Genomic DNA, 6,000 nt, shown 5'->3' on the forward strand with positions numbered 1-6,000 from the left:
AGAGGCAAGCTGGCTTTAAAATCCATGCTCTTATCTACCACTTTATATTGTTTCATAAGGGTGCCTCACTGAAAACAAACAAAAAAATGTATTTCTCTTCAGATATCTCTGGTCCTGGACTAACCTGCTTGCCTTCATTTCAAGCAATGTATTTGCATTTTATTAATAAACAGAAATTTAAAAGCAATTACTTCAATTCATCTTTATAGTCTGAATCAAAGCACCCAACGTAAGTATGGCTTTTTTTTTTTTAAAGGAAAACTGTCAGAATTAAGATCTTAAGTGTAATCAATGATTGGATTTGTTTTTTTTTTAATGTGGACCATTTTAAAAGTATTTTATTGAATTTGTTACAATATTGTTTCAGTTTTATGTTTTAGTTTTTTGCCCGAGGCATTTGGGATCTTAGCTCTCCAACCAGGGATCACCTGCACCCCCTGCATTAGAAGATGTAGTCCCTGGATTTGTTTTTCTAGTTTATTTCTGGTTCAAACTGAAGAAGAATTTATTCTGACATTGTTACAACTTGTATGTATTTTGACTTGATCTGTTTATAGTTCTAGGCTTAAGGGTAATACAAGGTTTCCTGAAAGGGAGGTGAGGATTAATTAGATCAAATGTAAGAAGGACTTTCAACAGTTCAGCCCACTCAGCAGGCATTCAGTGGGCAGTTCTGGTGTGCTAGGGTCAAGGAAGACAAAGAAGAACAGGGCATCAGCTCTGAGGGGTTCAAAGTGAGCTAGGCAGACCCACATTTAGAAAGGCTTTGGGATAGCATGACAGAGCCTCAGAGAGCTAGAGCAAAGCGAGTGGAAGGAGGGAACACAAACCATGCCTGGGCTCGAGGGAAGGCTTCGCTGACTCTGCATAAGGAAGACCCTCTGTCTTAGTCTCTTTTCCCCTAAGTACCCTCTGAGAAAGCACATGGAGCTTATTTGAGCATGATTCCAAGAAGTATGGTGAGAGGGAAGGAAAGTGAGACACAAAAGGTAAGAAAGCCAATAAAAGGCTCATTAATCAAAGGGCTACAGCAATGGGCAACTAGGGCTCCATCCTGCTGGGTGCCCTTTCAGGAAGTGTGTAGAATGTACTTCCGAGTTGTCCCATCAAAGAGAGCAAGCGGGGGTATTTTCTACCAAGCACCACCCTGCATTTGTTGAGGCTAGCGCCCTCAAGTGCTAATTCTCTATCACCTTAGCCTGCTTGCCACATGGGCCAAGTCCTCCTGCAGCCAGATAAAGCCTTCAGGCTGAAAGATGCCAGTGTTTGAAGCATAAGCCATTCAGTCTTCAGAAGCTGCAAGTGTCTCTGGGCTGGGCCAAGGGCATATGGATGGAGTACCAGTACCTGGGAAACACTCAATACATGTTTGAAAAGATGAGTCAGAAAAGGAAGGGTTGGATATTTGAACTGAGTCAAGGAATGGAAACTGAGTACAGTGGGGCCAGTGTTAGGAAGGTAAGACAGGCTGCTATAATGGAAAAACATGTTTTAGGTTCAGATGAACATAGATATAAATCTCAGCTTTACCATTTCCTGAGTGACCTGGAATATGACGTTTAAGCTCAGTTTTCTCATTTGTAAAATGAGAATGACATCTACTTCTGTCTGCTGTCAGGGTTAACTAGAAGAGTATCTGTAAAGTTCCCGGCACATAGTAGGTGTTCTATACATAGTGGCCAGGACTGCAGCAGGTTGTCAGAAAGTCACAGCTACAACTCTTAGTCCCTGGGAATAGAATTGATGTAAATAAATATGGGAATCAAGTGTGAGGATTAGGGTGGGGATCAAGTGGGCTATATCTAAGGCATATTGACCTGGTTAGCTTGACTAGAGGCCAGAAATACAGTTGGAGGCCTTGCAAGTCTTTAAAAGGCAGCTCAAATGGTACCTCCTGTTATCTTCTCACCAGTGCATTCAGCCTTTGCTCCCACCACCTACTGACACTGCTCTAGGGTCACTACCACAATTTAACAGTCTATTCCAAAAGGCCCTTTCTCCCCAACTTTAACAAATTACAAAATATTGTTGCATGTGAAAGAGAAGAGAAAATGAGATATTAAACCCCACCTAATTCACCACCCAGATAAAGAAGTGAATGATTACAATATAATTATTACAATACCCTCTTATAGCCCTTTCTTTCCCCGAGGCTTCCTGCTCTTTTTCCAGCAGTAACCAAAATGAATTTAGTATTTAATGTTCACATGTAGGTTTTTATAATCTTAATATTCAATGCATAAGTGTTCCAAGATAATATATAGTATCATTTTCCATATATTGAAACTTTAGGTAAGTGGTATCATACTATATTTATCTGTCTCAATTCAGTTCAGTTGCTCAATCATGTCCAACTCTGTGTGACCCCATGGACTGCAGCATGCCAGGCCTCCCTGTCCATCACCAACTCCCGGAGTTTACTCAAACTCATGTCCATTGAGTTGGTGATGCCATCCAACCATCTCATCCTCTGTCATCCCCTTCTCCTCCTGCCTTCAATCTTTCCTAGCATCAGGGTCTTCTCCAATGAGTCAATTCTTTGCATCAGGTGGCTAAAGTATTGGAGTTTCAGCTTTAGCATCAGTCCCTTGAATGAATACTCAGGACTGATTTCCTTTAGGATGGACTGGTTGGATCTCCTTGCAATCCAAGGGACTCTCAAGAGTCTTCTCCAACACCACGGTTCAAAAGCATCAATTCTTTGGCACTCAGCTTTCTTTACAGTCCAACTCTCATATCCATACATGACTACTGGAAAAACCATGGCTTTGACTAGATGGACCTTTGTTGGCAAAGTAATGTCTCTGCTTTTTAATATGCTATCTAGGTTGGTCATAACTTTTTTCCAAGGACCAAGCATCTTTTAATTTCATGGCTGTAGTTACCATATGCAGTGATTTTGGAGCCCCTCCAAAATAAAGTCTCTCACTGTTTCCACAGTCTCCCCATCTATTTGCCATGAAGTGATGGGACTGGATGCTATGATCTTAGTTTTCTGAATGTTGAGTTTTAAGCCAACTTTTTCACTCTCCTCTTTCACTTTCATCAAGAGGCTCTTTAGTTCCTATTCACTTTCTGCCATAAGGGTGGTGTCATCTGCATGTCTGAGGTTATTGATACTTCTCCAGGCGATCTTGATTTCAGCTTGTGCTTCATCCAGCCCAGCGTTTCTCATGATATACTCTGCATGTAAGTTAAATAAGCAGGTTGACAATATACAGCCTTGACATACTCCTTTCCCTATCTGGAACCAGTCCATGTCCAGTTCTAACTGTTGCTTCCTGACCTGCATACACATTTCTCAGGAGGCAGGTAAGGTGGTCTGGTGTTCCCATCTTTTTAAGAATTCTCCAGTTTGTTGTGATCCACACAGTCAAAGACTTTGTCAATAAAGCAGAAGTAGATGTTTTTCTGGAACTCTCTTGCTTTCCCCATGATCCAGCGGATGTTGGCAATTTGATCTCTGGTTCCTCTGCCTTTTCTAAATTCAGCTTGAACATCTGGAAGTTCATCATCATGTACTATTGGTTTGGAGAATTTTTTCACTTTGCTAGCGTGTGAGGTGAGTGTAATTGTGCAGTAGTTTGAGCATTCTTTGGCATTGCCTTTCTTTAGGATTGGAATGAAAACTGACCTTTTCCAGTCCTGTGGCCACTTCTGAGTTTTTCAAATCTGCTGGCATATTGAGTGCAGCACTTTCACAGCATCATCTTTCAGGATTTGAAATAGCTCAACTGGAATTCCATCACCTCCACTAGCTTTGTTCACAGTGATGCTTCCTAAGGCCCGCTTGACTTCGCATTCCAAGATGTCTGGCTCTAGGTGAGTGATCATGCCATCATGATTACCTGGGTCATGAAGATCTTTTTTGTACATTTCTTCTGTTTATTCTTGCCACCTCTTCTTAATATCTTCTGCTTCTGTTAGGTCCATACAATTTCTGTCCTTTATTATGCCCAACTTTGCATGAAATGTTCCCTTGGTATCTCTAATTTTCTTGAAGAGATTTCTAGTCTTTCCTATTTACCTGTCTGCAGCTTGCTTTTTAAAAAAATATGTATGTATATATTTACTTGGCTGCTCCAGGTCTTTTTTTTTTTCTTTTATTTCTTGTTGCAGCCCTGGGATCTTCTGTTGCAGTGTGTGGGCTCAGTAGTTGTGGCAGCACATGGAGCTTAGTTGCTCCGAGGCATGTGGAATCTTAGTCCCCTGACCAAGGATCAAAACCACGTCCCCTACATTGCAAGGCAAACTCTTAACCACTGGACCACCAGGAAAGTCCCAGCCTTGTGGTTTTATGCCTCTTTGTGTTTTTGTATAGGTTGTTACCCTGCCTGGATGAATTCCCTCCTCTACCTCTGCCTGCTGTCTTCTTCTTCAAGACCCAGCCTAGATATTTCCTCTTTGTAAGCCTCAAGACATCTTACCCTGTTCAGTCTCTCCCTCTAGATTGTGACTCCTGAGGGTAGGGACCTTATATGATTCATCTTTGTATCCACCTCCCTCTCTGCTCAGCAGTCAGACTGAAGTCACTCAGAAAATGTTTGTGACTGAGCTGTACATCCATTGTGCTCTGAAGACACTCAGAAGAGTCTACCTCTTACCATAATTATTAGTCAAAATCCCTGGCTTGCCACTGGAGGGGAGCTGCAGGAAGATAGTCTGAGTCTGATTCATCCTAAAGGCCCAGTGCTTGGAATACAATAGATCGTTAATAAATAGTTGGTGGATGAATGCTTGAAGTAAGAACATTAAAATTTTAATTGCTATGATTCTTCAACAAAACTTTGGCCAAACCGTATTAAGGGAAGTCTTTGTCAGGAAAGCATTGCCCAATCTACTTAAGTACATAAGAAATACTTAACTAAAAAGTGTGAAAATGGCTAAATAGATACTGGGTGAAAAAATTTAAGGCTAGATTTTAATTTTTTTTGGTTTTCCTGAGTCTTTGCTGCTGCACATAGGCTTTCTCTAGTTGTGGAGAGTGGGGGCTACTCTCTAACTGCAGTACATAGGCTTCTCGCTGTGGCTTCTCTTGTTGCAAAGCACAGGCTCTAGGTGCTCAGGGTTCAGTAGTTGCTACATGCAGGCTCAGGAGTTGTGGTTCACGGGCTCCAGGTATGGAGGGCTTCAGTAGTTGTGGTGCAGGGGCTTAGTTGCCCCGTGGCATGTGGGATCCTCCTGGACCAGGGATCAAATCTATGTCCCCTGCATTGGGAGGCAGATTCTTATCCACTGTATCATCAGGGAAGTCCTAAAGCTAGGTTATTTCTCATAAAAGCAACATTACAAAATAGGCATCAGTTTCCCTTAGCTAGCTACAGTAATAGTAAAATAGAATTAATCCTGTAAGCATTACTGTTCAGAAAAAGTAAAAAGATAACTGGAAAGTTGCAAAATTCAGCAACTGGAATCAGGAGTGCTCCCAGAATTAGGTCCAAAGGAGACTGAGAAGCCTGCACTCAGAAAAGGAGAGGCTGGGCAGGAATGGGAGGAGATGAGGACAGGAGTGATGAATGACTAGTGATGTAAGAAAGTTTGGCAGTCGAGACAGGAAGGAAATAGTTTGACAATGGAAAACGCCTGGCAAGTAAAGTCAGAACCTAACAATGGAAGAACAGATGACGAATCAATTACAAGAGATTTTGCCTGCTGTTGTCTGGACTTCAGAAATAAGTTGATGAGGTTTGGATTTAATAAATATTAAAATTCTAAGAACACTTAAGAACTGCCAAGGGAGGCTGTGGAACAATCATCATAGGAGTAGATTTTGAAGGCTAGACTAGAACCTATCTATTATGGATGGTTTGAGACCAACACATCCATCCTGCTACCACAGAGAGAAACTAATGACCCTGCAGGCCTTCTTTTCAAACTTCTGAAAGGCTGGGGTGGGCAGAGATGGAGGTTAAATGGTTCTAACTTTGATTCTACTGTTTTACCACAGATTCCCTGCCATGATTATTGTATTAATCCAGAACAAACAACAAGCATTTTCTC

Source organism: Oryx dammah, unplaced genomic scaffold (assembly GCF_014754425.2).
Source record: "Oryx dammah isolate SB20612 unplaced genomic scaffold, SCBI_Odam_1.1 HiC_scaffold_28, whole genome shotgun sequence".
NCBI classification, from domain to species: Eukaryota; Metazoa; Chordata; class Mammalia; order Artiodactyla; family Bovidae; genus Oryx; species Oryx dammah.